The sequence below is a fragment of the Choloepus didactylus genome, chromosome 15 (genome assembly GCF_015220235.1).
Source record: "Choloepus didactylus isolate mChoDid1 chromosome 15, mChoDid1.pri, whole genome shotgun sequence".
In the NCBI taxonomy this organism is placed as follows: domain Eukaryota; kingdom Metazoa; phylum Chordata; class Mammalia; order Pilosa; family Megalonychidae; genus Choloepus; species Choloepus didactylus.
Genome location: NC_051321.1, coordinates 47,136,110 through 47,156,266, shown reverse-complemented (window position 1 = coordinate 47,156,266; position 20,157 = coordinate 47,136,110). Strand labels below are relative to the sequence as shown.

Here is a 20,157-nt window from a genome sequence, read left to right as displayed (position 1 = left end):
TGCCTTCACGGTTTTAACGTTGAATGTAAATGGATTAAACTCCCCAATTAAAAGATATAGATTCGCAGAATGGATCAAAAAAAATGAACCATCAATATGTTGCATACAAGAGACTCATCTTAGACACAGGGACACAAAGAAACTGAAAGTGAAAGGATGGAAAAAAATATTTCATGCAAGCTACAGCCAAAAGAAAGCAGGTGTAGCAATATTAATCTCAGATAAAATAGACTTCAAATGCAGGGATGTTTTGAGAGACAAAGAAGGCCACTACATACTAATAAAAGGGGCAATTCAGCAAGAAGAAATAACAATCGTAAATGTCTATGCACCCAATCAAGGTGCCACAAAATACATGAGAGAAACATTGGCAAAACTAAAGGAAGCAATTGATGTTTCCACAATAATTGTGGGAGACTTCAACACATCACTCTCTCCTATAGATAGATCAACCAGACAGAAGACCAATAAGGAAATTGAAAACCTAAACAATATGATAAATGAATTAGATTTAACAGACATCTACAGGACATTACATCCCAAATCACCAGGATACACATACTTTTCTAGTGCTCACGGAACTTTCTCCAGAATAGATCATATGCTGGGACATAAAACAAGCCTCAATAAATTTAAAAAGATTGAAATTATTCAAAGCACATTCTCTGACCACAATGGAATACAATTAGAAGTCAATAACCATCAGAGACTTAGAAAATTCACAAATACCTGGAGGTTAAACAACACACTCCTAAACAATCAGTGGGTTAAAGAAGAAATAGCAAGAGAAATTGCTAAATATATAGAGACGAATGAAAATGAGAACACAACATACCAAAACCTATGGGATGCAGCAAAAGCAGTGCTAAGGGGGAAATTTATAGCACTAAACGCATATATTAAAAAGGAAGAAAGAGCCAAAATCAAAGAACTAATGGATCAACTGAAGAAGCTAGAAAATGAACAGCAAACCAATCCTAAACCAAGTAGAAGAAAAAAAATAACAAGGATTAAAGCAGAAATAAATGACATAGAGAACAAAAAAACAATAGAAAGGATAAATATCACCAAAAGTTGGTTCTTTGAGAAGATCAACAAGATTGACAAGCCCCTAGCTAGACTGACAAAATCAAAAAGAGAGAAGACCCATATAAACAAAATAATGAATGAAAAAGGTAACATAACTGCAGATCCTGAAGAAATTAAAAAAATTATAAGAGGATATTATGAACAACTGTATGGCAACAAACTGGATAATGTAGAAGAAATGGACAATTTCCTGGAAACATATGAACAACCTAGACTGACCAGAGAAGAAATAGAAGACCTCAACCAACCCATCACAAGCAAAGAGATCCAATCAGTCATCAAAAATCTTCCCACAAATAAATGCCCAGGGCCAGATGGCTTCACAGGGGAATTCTACCAAACTTTCCAGAAAGAACTGACACCAATCTTACTCAAACTCTTTCAAAACATTGAAGAAAATGGAACACTACCTAACTCATTCTATGAAGCTAACATCAATCTAATACCAAAACCAGGCAAAGATGCTACAAAAAAGGAAAACTACCGGCCAATCTCCCTAATGAATATAGATGCAAAAATCCTCAACAAAATACTTGCAAATCGAATCCAAAGACACATTAAAAAAATCATACACCATGACCAAGTGGGGTTCATTCCAGGCATGCAAGGATGGTTCAACATAAGAAAAACAATCAATGTATTACAACACATTAAAAACTCGAAAGGGAAAAATCAATTGATCATCTCAATAGATGCTGAAAAAGCATTTGACAAAATCCAACATCCCTTTTTGATAAAAACACTTCAAAAGGTAGGAATTGAAGGAAAATTCCTCAACATGATAAAGAGCATATATGAAAAACCCACAGCCAGCATAGTACTCAATGGTGAGAGACTGAAAGCCTTCCCTCTAAGATCAGGAACAAGACAAGGATGCCCGCTGTCACCACTGTTATTCAACATTGTGCTGGAAGTGCTAGCCAGGGCAATCCGGCAAGACAAAGAAATAAAAGGCATCCAAATTGGAAAAGAAGAAGTAAAACTGTCATTGTTTGCAGATGATATGATCTTATATCTAGAAAACCCTGAGAAATCGACAATACACCTACTAGAGCTAATAAACAAATTTAGCAAAGTAGCAGGATACAAGATTAATGCACATAAGTCAGTAATGTTTCTATATGCTAGAAATGAACAAACTGAAGAGACACTCAAGAAAAAGATACCATTTTCAATAGCAACTAAAAAAATCAAGTACCTAGGAATAAACTTAACCAAAGATGTAAAAGACCTATACAAAGAAAACTACATAACTCTACTAAAAGAAATAGAAGGGGACCTTAAAAGATGGAAAAATATTCCATGTTCATGGATAGGAAGGCTAAATGTCATTAAGATGTCAATTCTACCCAAACTCATCTACAGATTCAATGCAATCCCAATCAAAATTCCAACAACCTACTTTGCAGACTTGGAAAAGCTAGTTATCAAATTTATTTGGAAAGGGAAGATGCCTCGAATTGCTAAAGACACTCTAAAAAAGAAAAACGAAGTGGGAGGACTTACACTCCCTGACTTTGAAGCTTATTATAAAGCCACAGTTGCCAAAACAGCATGGTACTGGCACAAAGATAGACATATAGATCAATGGAATCGAATTGAGAATTCAGAGATAGACCCTCAGATCTATGGCCGACTGATCTTTGATAAGGCCCCCAAAGTCACCGAACTGAGCCATAATGGTCTTTTCAACAAATGGGGCTGGGAGAGTTGGATATCCATATCCAAAAGAATGAAAGAGGACCCCTACCTCACCCCCTACACAAAAATTAACTCAAAATGGACCAAAGATCTCAATATAAAAGAAAGTACCATAAAACTCCTAGAAGATAATGTAGGAAAACATCTTCAAGACCTTGTATTAGGAGGCCACTTCCTAGACTTTACACCCAAAGCACAAGCAACAAAAGAGAAAATAGATAAATGGGAACTCCTCAAGCTTAGAAGTTTCTGCACCTCAAAGGAATTTCTCAAAAAGGTAAAGAGGCAGCCAACTCAATGGGAAAAAATTTTTGGAAACCATGTATCTGACAAAAGACTGATATCTTGCATATACAAAGAAATCCTACAACTCAATGACAATAGTACAGACAGCCCAATTATAAAATGGGCAAAAGATATGAAAAGACAGTTCTCTGAAGAGGAAATACAAATGGCCAAGAAACACATGAAAAAATGTTCAGCTTCACTAGCTATTAGAGAGATGCAAATTAAGACCACAATGAGATACCATCTCACACCGGTTAGAATGGCTGCCATTAAACAAACAGGAAACTACAAATGCTGGAGGGGATGTGGAGAAATTGGAACTCTTATTCATTGTTGGTGGGACTGTATAATGGTTCAGCCACTCTGGAAGTCAGTCTGGCAGTTCCTTAGAAAACTAGATATAGAGCTACCATTCGATCCAGCGATTGCACTTCTCGGTATATACCCGGAAGATCGGAAAGCAGTGACACGAACAGATATCTGCACGCCAATGTTCATAGCAGCATTATTCACAATTGCCAAGAGATGGAAACAACCCAAATGTCCTTCAACAGATGAGTGGATAAATAAAATGTGGTATATACACACGATGGAATACTACGCGGCAGTAAGAAGGAACGATCTGGTGAAACATATGACAACATGGATGAACCTTGAAGACATAATGCTGAGCGAAATAAGCCAGGCACAAAAAAAGAAATATTATATGCTACCACTAATGTGAACTTTGAAAAATGTAAAACAAATGGTTTATAATGTAGAATGTAGGGGAACTAGCAGTAGAGAGCAATTAAGGAAGGGGGAACAATAATCCAAGAAGAACAGATAAGCTATTTAACGTTCTGGGGATGCCCAGAAATGACTATGGTCTGTTAATTTCTGATGGATGTAGTAGGAACAAGTTCACTGAAATGTTGCTATATTATGTAACTTTCTTGGGGTAAAGTAGGAACATGTTGGAAGTTAAGCAGTTATCTTAGGTTAGTTGTCTTTTTCTTACTCCCTTGTTATGGTCTCTTTGAAATGTTCTTTTATTGTATGTTTGTTTTCTTTTTAACTTTTTTTTTCATACAGTTGATTTAAAAAAGAAGGGAAAGTTAAAAAAAAAAAAAGAAAAGAAAAAAGACAAACAAGGAAAAAAAAAAAAAAAAAAGATGTAGTGCCCCCTTGAGGAGCCTGTGGAGAATGCAGGGGTATTTGCCTACCCCACCTTCATGGTTGCTAACATGACCACAGACATAGGGGACTGGTGGTTTGATGGGTTGAGCCCTCTACCATAAGTTTTACCCTTGGGAAGACGGTTGCTGCAAAGGAGAGGCTAGGCCTCCCTGTATTTGTGCCTAAGAGTCTCCTCCTGAATGCCTCTTTGTTGCTCAGATGTGGCCCTCTCTCTCTGGCTAAGCCAACTTGAAAGGTGAAATCACTGCCCTCCCCCCTACGTGGGATCAGACACCCAGGGAAGTGAATCTCCCTGGCAACGTGGAATATGACTCCCGGGGAGGAATGTAGACCCGGCATCGTGGGATGGAGAACATCTTCTTGACCAAAAGGGGGATGTGAAAGGAAATGAAATAAGCTTCAGTGGCAGAGAGATTCCAAAACGAGCCGGGAGATCACTCTGGTGGGCACTCTTACGCACACTTTAGACAACCTTTTTTAGGTTCTAAAGAATTGGGGTAGCTGGTGGTGGATACCTGAAAGTATTAAACTACAACCCAGAACCCATGAATCTCGAAGACAGTTGTATAAAAATGTAGCTTATGAGGGGTGACAGTGGGATTGGGAATGCCATAAGGACCAAACTCCACTTTGTCTAGTTTATGGATGGATGTGTAGAAAAGTAGGGGAAGCAAACAAACAGACAAAGGTACCCAGTGTTCTTTTTTACTTCAATTGCTCTTTTTCACTCTAATTATTATTCTTGTTATTTTTGTGTGTGTGCTAATGAAGGTGTCAGGGATTGATTTAGGTGATGAATGTACAACTATGTAATGGTACTGTAAACAATCGAAAGTACAATTTGTTTTGTATGACTGCGTGGTATGTGAATATATCTCAATAAAATGATGATTAAAAAAAAAAAAAAAAAATAAGAGACCTGCCCTATGAGAACTACTATAGGGAGTCATTGGTGGTAATGTGAACAATTGATTGTAAGCTTTTTATGACTGCATGGTATGTGAATATATCTCAATAAAATTGAATTATTAAAAAAAAAATAAAATAAAGGGAGTCATGCCAGATTAAAGAAAAGACAGGAGAGAGTGGTCTGGAGTATGGTAGAGATTGAAGGAAACTTCCTCAGTATGATAAAGGACATATATGAAAAATCCACAAATAACATCATACACAACGGTGAGAGACTGAAAGCCTTTTATCTAAGATTGGGTATAAGCAAGGATGCCCACTGTCACCAATGTTATTCAACATTGTGCTAGAAGTTCTAGCTAGAACAACCAGGTAAGAAAAAGAAAGAAAAGGCATCCAAATTGGAAAGGAAGAAGTAAAACTCTCATTATTTGCAGATGACATGATCCCATATTTGGAAAATCCTGGGAAAATTACGACAAAGTTACTTGAGCTAATCAGCAAATTCAGCAAAGTGGCAGAAAACAAGATCAACATGCAAAAATCTGTAGTCTATACACTAATAATGAGCTGAGGATGTAATTAAGAAAAAAAATTCCATTCACAATAGCAACTAAAATAATCAAGTGTCTAGGAATAAACTTATCCACGGATTTAAAGGACCTATACATAGAAAACTATAAGACATTGCTAAAAGAAATCAAAGACCTAAATAAGTGGAAAGACATTCCATGTTCATTGATAGGAAGGCTAAAAGTCATCAAGATGTCAAACTAACATCTGTTAAATAAGCTAACATCTATCAAATTTTTGTTTCAAAATTTACTTAACTTGAATTTTTCACTAAGTTAATGTTTTATGTCAAATTTCATATTGACCCAGCATTTTACAAAGTAAACATTTTAAATAACTTACTTATTAGTACATTAATGTAGAATATTATTAATATATTAATATAATTTAACTATTAGTTATTAATATACTGGAAAAAATCCTTCTAGTATCACAGATAACCAAAACTGAACATGTCCATTTCTCACTATCATTTGCACAGTCTACAACCAGTTAGATTGGCTTATCATCGCTCAATATTTTTTATTAGTCACTCTGAAATGTCGTACATTTCTCAATATCCTATCTCACCTGAATCCCACTCCCCCCACTTGTCCCTGATTCCACTCTGACCTCCCTAAAAGTCATTCTCCATAGACCATTCAGAATTGCCTTTTTAAAAACAGAGTATGTCATTAGAAACCCTCCAATGGTTACCAAATGTACCTTAAATAAAACCCAAATCCTTTACCAAGGCCAAGAGGCCCTAGGTGACCTGGCCAGCCTTTCTTTCCAACATCAACTCCCAGGGGTCTCCCCATCATTGTCTAGACTTTGGCTGCAGGGCGATGCCCTCTATGCTCTGGAAGACGTCATGTGCAGTCCCACCCCCCAGGGAGGATGTCTGTGCCAGCCATTCCCTCTGCCCGAACTGCCCGTCATTCAGGTCTCGGTTCAAACATCGTCTCTCAGGGAAACCACCAGCATAAACAAGTCTCCAGGTCCTCTCCAGCCCACCCTTCCATTTTAATTTCTTTATAGCCGCCTCACCCTCCAAAGCAACTTCCATATTCTGTTGAAGCTAACTCTAAGAATTTCATAAATCTGATTTCCTCCCTTTAATCCCTTTCTATGAGCCTCCTCTTCCCTGGACTATGAGGCAATGTGGCATTGACAGTCCCCTCAAGTAATCCCAAACTACCTCTGCTGTCTCTTTTTAGGGACATGAAGCCCCCTGCCCTGGGCAAAAGGAGCCACCCCTTTCCTAAACATAAACCCAGGTTCTCATCTTTGCCTGCATATCTCTTCCCCTGGAGAGACCTCCTTTATTACCCTATCCTGTCTGCTGTAATCCTATCCATCCATCTCAAATATTGTGATTGTGTGAAGCCTTCCAGAAGCCCCTGACTGGACAGAACAACTCCATGCTCCAAATCATTTCAGAACTTTGTTTCTATTTTATAGTATGTTTAATAGTGAGATTGACATGACCATTACCAATAGAGGGTCATATCCCTTCTAGAAGAGGAAACTCTTAAGGAGAGTTATGCCTTACTCATCAGTTAATCCCAGTGAGACTCACTGATGCCTGTAAAACTGGCTGAAGTCACAATTCTGTTCTTTAGAGCTTCACCTCTTCCTCCTTCAGAGAGTCATTTTCTGATTGACTTCCCTTAAATGCTTGTCCTTTTACCCCTTTTCACATATCTTCAGACTTAATCTCCCCAATGCTCACCAATCCTTCACTCTGCATTGTTACCACACTCTGATTTTAATTTCAAATCTTGTGAATATCAGTCCATTTATCCAAGTAGGACTGAAAGCCCCTGGAGACCAGGGACTATGAGTTCTGCTATTGCTATTGTTTTCCAACCTGGGTGGACTTTCCACCCATCACCACCTCAGGATTCTCAACTGCTCCTGCTGGTCAATGATGAAAACCCAGGGCTTACTTCAGTATTTTAGGAGAGAAAATTCCAAGCAGAAGTTAGAAAAACAAATGGAAGGGTAATAATAAATGCTGCAGAAAAACAGAACAAAAATAAAAATCCTGGGAGATTTATAATTCACTTACCATTTCTTGGGTACCACTGCAGGGCAAATGGCAAGTTTGTGCGTCAGGAAAATGAGATGCCCATGCACCAAGCCCAGTAATGTGTCCGTACACGCACAGTGTCTTTTTACCTTTTCTCATCCAACTCAAAGAGACTGTACATCTTAGATATTAATTATTTTAGCCAGATTCCTGTTTCACATGTATTATTATCCCATTTTACAGAAGGAGAAATTAAGGTATAACGAGTTAAAAGCCCGGGATCACAATCAGGCAATGACAAAGCTACAACAAAACAGGTCTCTAGACTTTCAGCCAGCTGCTCTTTTCATTAACGAAACTGGCACTTTTAAAACTGTTTAAATAATTTACATTTAACAATTTAAAAATTGTTGCCAAAAGACGGAAACAACTCAAGTGTCCGTCAACCAATGAATGGATAAACAAAATGTGGTATATACATATGAAGGAATATTGTTCAGCAGTAAGGAGGAATGAAGTCCTGAAGCATGCAATAACATGGATAAACCTCAAGGATATTAAGTGAAAATAAGTCAGACATGAAAGGACAAAATATGGTATGATCTCACTGATATGAACTAACTCTTAAGACATAAAATACAGAACATAGGTTAACAGGAGATAGAATGAGGCTAGAGAATGCAGAGCAGTTGCCTTAATATGTGCAGAAAGTTTAACTAGGTTGAACTTAAATGTTTGGAAATGTATAGAGGTGATGGAAGCAAGTTGCTGTGAGTATAATTAATACTGCTGAATTGTATCTGAATGTGGTTGAAAGGGGTAGTTTAGAGCCAAGTGTGCCACTAGAAGGAAAGCTAGAGGTTAAAACATGGGAATGTATGACAGTGAATCTTGTGGTGGACAGTGACTGTTATTAACAGTAGAAATATAAAGAAGCTCTTGAACTAGAACAAATTTATGACACTATTACAAGGAGTTAATAATAGAGAGGTATATGGGAAAAATGTACTTGTTGCAAACTACGGACTACAGTTAACAGTAATATCTTAATATTCTTTCCTCAACACTAACAAATGTACCACACCAATACCAGGGGTCAACCATGCAGGGAAGGGGAGGTAAGGGTGCGGGATACTGATTACGTGCTCCGACTTGGCGGGCCTGGGCCGGGGGACCGGATCCGCCCCTGGGGAGGGTGGTGGGCACGGGCGGTAGCGCCCTCCACAGCCCCCCGGGCCTGAGAAAGTGGAGCTGGATGCAGGCCCCATTTCCTCACCCAAAATATCTTGCCCCATGTTGGGCGCCAGGAAGCTTGCCAGAGAAAACCGCCCCCCTTATCTTGCCCACCACCCCCGTTGCCAGAGCAACTCCCGCCACCGCCAGTGCGCATGCACCGTTGCCAGAGCAACTCCCGCCCCTTTTTCAAACAACCCCCGCCCTCTATGCCAGCCTATATAAACTTGTACTCTCCCCTAATAAAGGCTCTTGGCTTTACCCTCCTCAAAAAAGCGTCCCGCCTGTTTCCTCTCGCCGCCCTCCACACCTTGCACGCCACCGCTGGGGACCTGGCCAAGTCCCCCGCCTCGCCCTCGCCTCCGGGAAAGAGCCCCCGCCGCCGGTACCCTCCGAGCAACGCCGAGAGCCGAGGGTTCAACAACCGGCCGCCCCCCCGAAGCAATAGACGCGACCGCATAAGGGGTCTGGGATGTATTTGTTTTCTATTTTTAGTTTTATTTTTGCAGTAATGAAAATATTCTAAAATTGACTGTGGTGATGAATACACAACTATATGTTGATACAGTGAGCCAGTGATTGCATACTTTTAATGGATTGTATGGTATGTGAATATATTGCAATAAAATTGCAGTAAAAGAATAGATCACATTATAAAAGTTGTCCCGTTCTCTCCTAGCTTTTTTTAAATCTTCATTTTATTGAGATATATTCATATACCACGCAGTCATACAAAACAGATCATACATTCGATTGTTCACAGTACCATTACATAGTTGTACATTCATCACCTAAATCAATCCCTGACACCTTCATTAGCACAGACACAAAAATAACAAGAATAATAATTAAAGTGAAAAAGAGCAACTGAAGTAAAAAAGAAACTGGGTACCTTTGGCTGTTTGTTTCCTTCCCCTATTTTTCTACTCATCCATCCATAAACTAGACAAAGGGGAGTGTGGTCCCCATGGCTTTCCCAATCCCATTGTCACCCCTCATAAGCTACCTTTTTATAAAATTGTCTTTGAGATTCATGGGTTCTGGGTTGTAGTTTGATAGTTTCAGGTATCCACCACCAGCTACCCCAATTCTTTAGAACCTAAAAAGGGTTGTCTAAATTGTGCGTAAGAGTGCCCACCAGAGTGACCTGTCGGCTCCTTTTGGAATCTGCTACTGAAGCTTATTTTATTTCCTTTCACATCCCCTTTTTGGTCAAGAAGATGTTCTCCATCCTACAATGCCGGGTTTACATTCCTCCCTGGGAGTCATACTCCACGTTGCCAGGGAGATTCACTCCCCTGGGTGTCTGATCCCACGTAGTGGGGAGGGCAGTGATTTCACCGTTCAAGTTGGCTTAGGTAGAGAGAGAGGGCCACATCTGAGCAACAAAGAGGCATTCTGGAGGAGGCTCTTAGGCACAATTATAGGGAGGCCTAGCCTCTCCTTTGCAGCAACCGTCTTCCCAAGGGTAAAACCTATGGTAGAGGGCTCAACCCATCAAACCACCAGTCCCCCATGTCTGTGGTCATGTTAGCAACCAACGAGGTGGTCTCCTAGCCTTTTTTTTTTTTTTTTTTTTTTATCATCATTTTATTGAGATATATTCACATACCACGCAGTCATACAAAACAAATTGTACTTTCGATTGTTTACAGTACCATTACATAGTTGTACATTCATCACCTAAATCAATCCCTGACACCTTCATTAGCACACACACAAAAATAACAAGAATAATAATTAGAGTGAAAAAGAGCAATTGAAGTAAAAAAGAACACTAGGTACCTTTGTCTGTTTGTTTGCTTCCCCTACTTTTCTACACATCCATCCATAAACTAGACAAAGTGGAGTTTGGTCCTTATGGCATTCCCAATCCCACTGTCACCCCTCATAAGCTACATTTTTATACAACTGTCTTCGAGATTCATGGGTTCTGGGTTGTAGTTTAATAGTTTCAGGTATCCACCACCAGCTACCCCAATTCTTTAGAACCTAAAAAAGGTTGTCTAAAGTGTGCATAAGAGTGCCCACCAGAGTGATCTCTCGGCTCGTTTTGGAATCTCTCTGCCACTGAAGCTTATTTCATTTCCTTTCACATCCCCCTTTTGGTCAAGAAGATGTTCTCCATCCCACGATGCCGGGTCTACATTCCTCCCCAGGAGTCATATTCCACGTTGCCAGGGAGATTCACTTCCCTGGGTGTCTGATCCCACGTAGGGGGGAGGGCAGTGATTTCACCTTTCAAGTTGGCTTAGCCAGAGAGAGAGGGCCACATCTGAGCAACAAAGAGGCATTCAGGAGGAGACTCTTAGGCACAAATACAGGGAGGCCTAGCCTCTCCTTTGCAGCAACCGTCTTCTAGCCTTTTAAGAAAAACATTATTTCCTGGGTTAGACAGATTGTAACAAAAGGTAAAGAAAAAATGTTACCCTATAAGACATGAAAGAGAATTGGAATGATCTACTTGAGCCAGTTATGAAGAATTAAATTCAAGTACCCTCCAGAAACATCTACCTACAACTATAAAAACACACACACACACATTTCTTTGCTGATATCTTCTTTTACACTAATAATAACAAAAAAATTGCATGTGTATATGAAACACAAATATATATGTGTATATCCAGACCTTTCTTCATTCCTTCCCTTCACTGAAACTTACCCAACTTGAATCACATTCTCAGGGACTTCTTCAGTCACAACTAGTAGTACTGAACAATTAAAATTTGCTCTTGGGTTAATGCAGTCCCTTAAAAGCAACACACTCTTGCTTTAACAGGGGGTTTCAAAAAATATAATAATGGCCTACATCCCCAGTACTGGCTACTCACTAAAACAAGGATGACCTTCCAGTGTTAAGATGGACACCATCACTGTGCTTCACCACCAACTGTCGTGACATCAATAGGCTGGTGAGAGACAGGTGTGGTGACTTCAAATCAGATCAAGAAAAATTAGACATTCATGACAGCTTAAGAGAGGAAGGAAAAGAGACATTCCCTGAGCAAGCTATAAAAGAAGGCGGCAAAAATGATCTCATTTAACTATATACACATAGTCCCATATATAAACAGATTATGTGTATATGAACACACAGAAAAATATCAAAAGGGATATAACTCAAATTTAGCATTATTTATCTCTGGTGAGATAAAGTGTTTTTTCCTTTCTGTTTATCTCCATCTTCTAATCTACCTATAAGCAAGTTGCATTACTTAGAAATCTTCAGTGTTAAAAATAAATATTGATTCATGAAAACTGTTATTTATTATGCTTCTTTATTTTCATATACTCTCCCTTTTATCAAAACTCAGTTGAAAAACCTCTTCTAATATTTATGGTAACTTTAAAGCCAAACTGCTGGAATGATAGGATTTAAGGAGATGCACAAGGCATATCTAGTTTGTCAACAATTCTTAGGGCTCAGTTTTGTATTTAGGTCATAAGATCTAAAATGGTAAAGATCAGAAAAGGTGAAAGAAGATAAGGCCACTCTAGCTAAAGTGAGAAAGAGAAGCACAGTGCAGTCTGGGACTGAATCTGTCACTTAATTCCTAGAGTGAGTCTTCTTTCCCACTCCAAGTACATAGAAGGAGAGAGAGAAGGTGAAGTGTAGGACTGCAAAAAACTGGGATGTCCAAATTACCTGGGAAGTTAATGCGACAGGGAAGGTTCCTAGAAAAGTAAAGAAAACAGGATCCAGTCCAAGATCTGCAAAACAAGTAGACAGTGGTTCAGATCAAAGGGAAGCGAGAAAACTTGCTAGAAACAGAAAGAAAAGGAACAGGGAGGGTCTTCAATGGAGAAGCAGGAAGGAAGTTGGTAGGAAAGGGGAGATTTCCCAGACTGGGTATTGCTACAGCTGGTGAGTAAGACCCACACCTAGGAGATTAGAGGATAGGAGTCAGCTAGGACAGAGCTAAGGACATCTTCTAGAAACTATAGTGAAGCATCAAAGTGTGACAGCAATCATGGCGGCAGGTCCAGCCTGGGCCAATGCCCATGTCTTTGGAGAATATATAACAAAAAAAACTTATTATCAAAAACTGATTTGTTTTTATTCTGCCTGTTCTATGCACATGGAATGTATGCTGCTATGTATGTTAATAAAAAACATTTTCAGGGGACAATCGTCTGTTATACCAGGAAATTTCTAGGCTGGATTTATACTGATGAGCCTTTGATCCCCCAAATCTACTGTTGTGGGACCTTGAGCAAGTCAGTAGCTTCTCTGAGTCTCAGTTGCCTTCACTGAGAGAGGAGAATAATGGCATTTATTTTAAAGGTTGATTGAGAAAAACAAAGAACACAATACATGTTAAAAAATTCTTGTTACTCAAATATTAGCTAATTTGGAACCTGCCACTTGACAATGGTGAAAATGATTTTTGACAATGTACCGGAAAAGGAGTGGGCTAAAATAGACTTCAAGTATGTCCATAACAGATGCAGGCATATGTGTAGAAGGAGGAGAGAGGAGGTAAGAGACAATCCCTGAGCTTTTGACCTTGCTTTACTGATGGAGAGGAGCATGACTGCTTATCAGTACATTAAATAATAGAATAGATGCTTCCAAAAGCTGTAGCAACTTGAGGGAATTTTTGTCCTCATGAGTTCTATACTTTGATGGAGTTTGCACAACATGCTTTCAAAAACTGAGTGTTGTGGGACGGAGAACATCTTCTTGACCAAAAGGGGGATGTGAAAGGAAATGAAATAAGCTTCAGTGGCAGAGAGATTCCAAAACGAGCCGAGAGGTCACTCTGGAGGGCACTCTTACGCACACTTTAGACAACCCTTTTTAGGTTCTAAAGAATTGGGGTAGCTGGTGGTGGATACCTGAAACTATCAAACTACAACCCAGAACCCATGAATCTCGAAGACAGTTGTATAAAAATGTAGCTTATGAGGGGTGACAATGGGATTGGGAAAGCCATAAGGACCACACTCCACTTTGTCTAGTTTATGGATGGATGAGTAGAAAAATAGGGGAAGGAAACAAACAGACAAAGGTACCCAGTGTTCTTTTTTACTTCAATTGCTCTTTTTCACTCTAATTATTATTCTTGTTATTTTTGTGTGTGTGCTAATGAAGGTGTCAGGGATTGATTTAGGTGATGAATGTACAACTATGTAATGGTACTGTAAACAATCGAAAGTACGATTTGTTTTGTATGACTGCGTGGTATGTGAATATATCTCAATAAAATGATGATAAAAAAAAAAACAAAAAACTGAGTGTTACTGTAAGAACAAAAAAAAAAATTCCCCATAACATAACCTCTATGCAACTTTGTTTTGCTCATTCTGTATCTCTAGAACAGTCTTTAACAATTCCTGTTAAATCACTAAATGTAAATACATTCTAAAGTTCCATTAGATACTTGCCTTGCAGTCTATAGTATACAGCCAATTTACAATAAAGTGAAAAAGCCTTCAGAAAAGGCTCTTCTAGAACTTAGAAATTAAGTGCCATTAATAGGGACCTGGAGAGACTTGCCTTGTTTTAAATGCTCTATATTCACTGCTTTTATGAACTTGAGTCACAACCACAAAACACAAAAACAATGGAAAAAATGTTGACAATGTCTGTAGTTACAAACTACCTTGGTACTTAAAAGTAGAAATAGATTAAGCACTTTGATCCAATCAGCTTAATGTGAAAAGGAACAATGAGGAAATTAAAATAGGCTGAAATGAAAGATAAATGCTAGTGGAGAGTCTAGTCTGTTAAATAAAACACATCAGAAACAATCAAATTGGCATCTGACTGCAGCAGCTGCCAACCAACACGGGGATTATGTCCTTGGAAATCAGATTCCAGTCACAGAAGAAAGTTAAATGCTACAGATAAACTGAAGCCACAGCATTTATCAAAGGCTAAATTACAAAGTAAGACTTTTCCAAACTCTTTACTTTTTATTGGTCTGTTAAGATCTTCCGAAGTTATTTCAGGATATTTGTTTTTTCCATTGCTTTGCTTTGTTTTGTCTGGAAATGTTTTTTATTTGATAAATAAAGCTTATTAAAAAAAAGATCTTCTATTTCTTCTTGAGTCAGTGTAGTTACTGTGTTTCTAGGAATTTGCCCATTGTAACTAGGGTATCTAATTTGTTGTGCACAGCTGTTCACAGTATCCTCTTAAAATCTTCTCTATTTCTGTGGGATTGGTAGTAATATACCCCCTTTCATTTTTTATTTTAGTTATTGGGGTCCTCTCTTTCTGTCTCTTTTGGTCATTCTAGCTAAAGGTTTGTTGGTTTTAATGATCTTTTCAAAGAATCAATTTCTGGTTTCATTGATTCTACTGCTCTTTATTCTTGATTTCATTTATCTCCACACTAGACGTTATTTCCTTTCTTCTGCTCACTTTGGCTTTAGTTTGATATTCTTTCTCCAGAGCCTCCACTTGTGAGTTTAGGTCTCTGATTTGAGATCTTGTTTGCTGCATCTCATAAGTTTTGGTATTTTGTATTTTCTTGTCATTTGCTTCAGGATTATTTCCTAATTTCCCTACTAATTTCTTCTTTAACTCACTGCTTGTTTAAAAGTATGTTGTTTACTTTCCACTTATTTATGAGTTTTCCAGTTCTACTTCTGTTATTGATTTCTAGCTTCATTCCACTGTGGTCAGAGAAGATACACTGTATGATTTCAGGACTTGTTTTGTGACCTAATATATGGTCTATCCATGTGCACTAGAAGACTGTTTTCTGCTGCTGTTGTATGAAACGTTACATATGTATCAGTTATGTCTAGCTGTTTTATAATATTTGTTCAAGTCTTCTTTTTCCTTATCTTCTGTCTAGATGTTCTATCCATTCCTGAAAGTGGACATTAAAGTCTCCAACTATTAATTTAGAACCGTCTATTTCTCCCTTCAAATCTGTCAATATTTGCTCCATATATTTTGGAGCTCTGTTGTTAGGTTTATATTTATTTATAACTGTCAGGTCTTCTAGTTGAATTGACCTCTTTATCAGTACACAGTGACCTTCTTTGTCCCTCCTAACAGTTTGCCACTTACTATTATACTTCATTTGTTTACTTCCTGCCTGACCCGTACTCAAACTCAGTAAGAACATCACGGCCATCAGCTCATTGCAGCATCCCCAAGGTCCAGAAGACTATCTGGCACATTGCTCAATAAATATGAACTGAATAAATGAATTTTAAACGAGCACTTTCTATTTGTCAGGCACTGTACCAGGCACTGGGATAAAACCATGGAAGATGAACAGGATCTGGTCTTTTCCCTTGAGGAACTTAAAATCTAGCAGTGTGGATGAACCTTGAAGACATAATGCTGAGCAAAATAAGCCAGGCACAAAAAGAGAGCTATTGTATGTTACCACTAATGTGAATTCTGTGAAAAATGTAAAGTAAATGTTTTATATTGTAGAATGTAGAGCACCTCGCGATAGACAGAAACTATTAAATGGGAATGATAATCTAAAAAGAACAGGTTAAGTTATGGAGGATAACGTTAATGTTATGGGAATGCTCAGGAACGACCATGGTTTGTTAATTTCTGGGGGGTAGGAACAAGTTGGCAGCAATGAAGTTATTTTAGGTTATTTGTTTTTTTCTTATTCCTTTGTTCTGGTTTTGTTTGAATTTTTTTTATTGTTTGTTTTTTAATTTTTTGATAAAGTTAAAAAAAACAATGAACGAGTGTTAAAAAAAGTAAATGAACAATGTGGGGAGGAGAGGAATGGAATGTTCTGGGTGTTCTTTTTTATTTTAATTTCTATTTTATTTTTTGGAGTAATGAAAATGCGCAAAGAGTGATTGTGGGGATGAATGCACAACTATATGATGATACTATGAACAACTGATTGTACACTTTGGAGGACTGTATGTTACGTGAATATATCTCAATAAAATTGCATAAAAAATCTAGCAGTGAAGAAGACATATACACAACTAATGGAATGGAATGTGACATGAACTGGATGTGCTTGGGGGAAACTGCAGAGTGGAGTAGCGAGAGATTGGGGCCAGACTACAAAGGACTTGGTGCCTTCTGCTAAGGAGCTGGCCCTTCATCTCAGCACCTGCTACGCAGCACCAAGTAGCAATGAAAAGAGCAGAGAGATCTGAACTCAGAATTACAATTGACAAATGATAATAAATCTGGATTTAGAAAAGTTAAGCTTGAGGTAACTATTATCACCCTACTAAATCATTATGATTTCTTGGGTGACCAGAAAACCCTAAACATGGAAATTTTACAATCCTGCTCCTTGACCTTCTCCTTTGTCAGGTGTTTACAACGTCCTAACAGAGCTGAGCCACACATATCACTCATAGGTGCCACCATGTTAGCCATGCATGAAACTTCCATAGCCTTCAGGCTTTATCAAATCTATAAATTTAACATATTCTTTATCATGCTTTCTTAAAACGAGGGATACCTGTTTTGCAGTGAAGTCTGATACAAATGCAGAGATTTTCCAGGAATTTTTCCTAGTCAGTGGCTTGAAAGTCCAATTCTAAATGGGGAGATAACATTGTTTACAATTTTAAAAACCAAAAAATTCTCATGGACAGGTATCACTGTTGCTTTCCACCTCTCATGTCATGAAAATCCCTTGTGGATGTGTATGTAGGGATGTATATATAAATATTACACATACAGATACGAGGAGGAAGTGTTAAGAATGAAAGGAGGTGAAAGAAAAAATTATTTAAGTACAAAAAACACAACTTATGTTTAAAAGTTAAGGAAAATTGTATACAACATATAGAACCAAGTGCCACAATGGCACAAATTCAGCAGTAAGTTTTCCAGCAGTTCAAATATCTGGCTAAAGGTTCTGTTATTGGGGAGTGTCGGCCAAATTCCAGTGATCTCATTTCTCAGTTACTCAATCATTCCTTACAGTTTCAGCCAGATTCTTCTCTAAAAGTAGGAGATACAGAGGCAAGAAGGAATGGGCTGATTTTTTAAAGGGTTCCAGGACAATTAAAATCAAAGTAAAATGCCCCTTTGGGAATCACAGGCCCAAAAGGCTTAACTCAAAGGAGTTGTGTCAAATGTGCTCCTGAGTAGCAAAATTCCTGGTGGAGGGTGAGAAGGGTCAAGACTCAGGAGAGTCAACCCAAAGAGAGGGAGAGGTTAACACTTCATTGATCAGAATATCTCATAATTCCAAAGTATCTATTTCTCCAAAGGTTGGATAAATAGAAATGCTACATAACAAAGGCCAATTAATTAGAAGTAAGTGGTCTCTCTGGCACTACAAAGCATTTTAATCTTCTCTATAAGAGCCAGGGAAAGGCAGTTCCTACAACACCCACTGCTTGACAGGTCAATTTCTGTCCTTCTTCCTATCTCTTACATGTCAGGTCGGCCACAGGCACTGAAGAGAGGTAACAAGGAGGGAGGGGGGAACCCAGGTGTCCCTGGTGGCAGAAGAGGGGGCATCCTGAGGAGTATCATGACAACAATCTGCTTCCAGTTTCCATGTCCCTATCCTGCTGAAGGGCAATCCAGAGAGAGGACTTTAAAGAATCCTTAGTTGGATGTATTCTGGTCAAAAAAGCTCTGAAGCTAATAAAATTCAAATTATAATTGGCTCACTAAATGATGTGAGAATCAGAACACAGCTGCCTATGATAAAAGAAACCACCTAGACTCAAGGGCCCTTATTTTATCCATGAGAAAAACAAGGCTCCTGAGATTTACGGATTTGGTCAAATCACCCAGTATGTTAGGGCATGGCTGGGGCCGGAACCCAGGCTGCCTGCATCCCAGCGCTGAGTTAATTTTATCCTAGGCACGAATCAACAAGTTTATTACTGTTTGACAATTTAAATATATAAATGACTGTTGTACTGGCAATAACTACCAATGAAACAAATTAGAGAGTCTAATTGGAAACAAAAAGAGGGAAATTCCCTATTGAGAAAAATATAAATAGTAATACACTTAACAGAAATTAGTCCTATGATTAGGCTACTTCCTTTTATTTACAAGAATAAGATTATAAAATCACAGTTCTCTGAAAGAGTTGGACTCATACATGTATGATTTACTCACAGTTATATTCCAGAGCAATAAATTATTTGCTTGCATGTAAGAATTTTGATGTAAAACCAGAAAACAAAATCACATAAACAAAAAAAAAACAAACATCAGGAAAACCCCAGGACACGTAATTTGAGTTGACCCAGATATTGTAAAGGAAAGTAATGGCAGCTTTTTCAATGGGCTTTTAGGGATAAAAGTTTATTAGAGACCATTTAAAAACTCAAAAGCAGGGCTGAAGTTTGACAGCTGAAAGAATGTATTTAATAAATTTTCGGTTCCATATTTCTAAAGTCTATTCCTACTTCTTTACCCTCTTAAAACTAAAGGAAACGACAACAACAAAAGTCTTTCACTGAATCAAATGTGGCCCAGACTATCCTTTCTATTTCAAATTTAGCTTAAACTTAAGACTGCCAAAGGAGCCCCAATATAAATCCTAGACACTTAAGCAATTTCCTTTTCACAAGTTAAGATAGTCCTTCCCTGACAAAGGGTCAGGAAATTTGCATTTAAATAATTTATAATATGAAAAAGCAAGTCCTTGGAAAACACACCAGGAAAAGATTCATTTCTGTTAGAAAATGTTCAGCATGAACTGTCAGTTTGCATTTTGCTTTAACTAAGATGATTTAGCTAATATTCAACCACACGGGTCACGAAACAGTCCACCAGAGAGAAACTTAATTCCTTAACAAACTAATTTCCAACCACTTGGTGTGGAAGCCATGAAGATGTTCTGCTGATACCCAATGATCAGGGCTAAACGTAGGTGCTTAGTTTGCAAAGGGAACCCAACCAAACAGCTTGCCTGAGGGATCGTGTTGTGTTTAGAGTTTGGGACATCAAGTCATTTGGGACCACATGGAACTAAAAGTGAGTGCCCATTTAAAATTTCAAGAAACCTGAATGGAATAGCCACAAATTGATTTAAGTGGCACACATTCTAGAAGATGAAAATCCATGCAGGTTAATACGTATTTCACCTACCTGAAGAAAGTCACACCCTGAGGATATCAATTCTCCAATACCCAACCCACTCTGGAATGGCTCTACTGAATTCTATGTGTGAAACATTTTAAATTACATCTTGCTAAGGTTCCAGATGTCTGACTCCTGTGGGAAAAAGCTATAC

General features: G+C 38.3%; 1 protein-coding gene across 12 annotated transcripts in view; it reads right to left on the bottom strand.

The window, feature by feature from the left end:
* Positions 1 to 20,157, bottom strand: part of SGMS1 (sphingomyelin synthase 1) — a 361,911-nt gene that overhangs the window by 35,592 nt on the left and 306,162 nt on the right. The gene's annotated exons all lie outside the window — the stretch shown is intronic.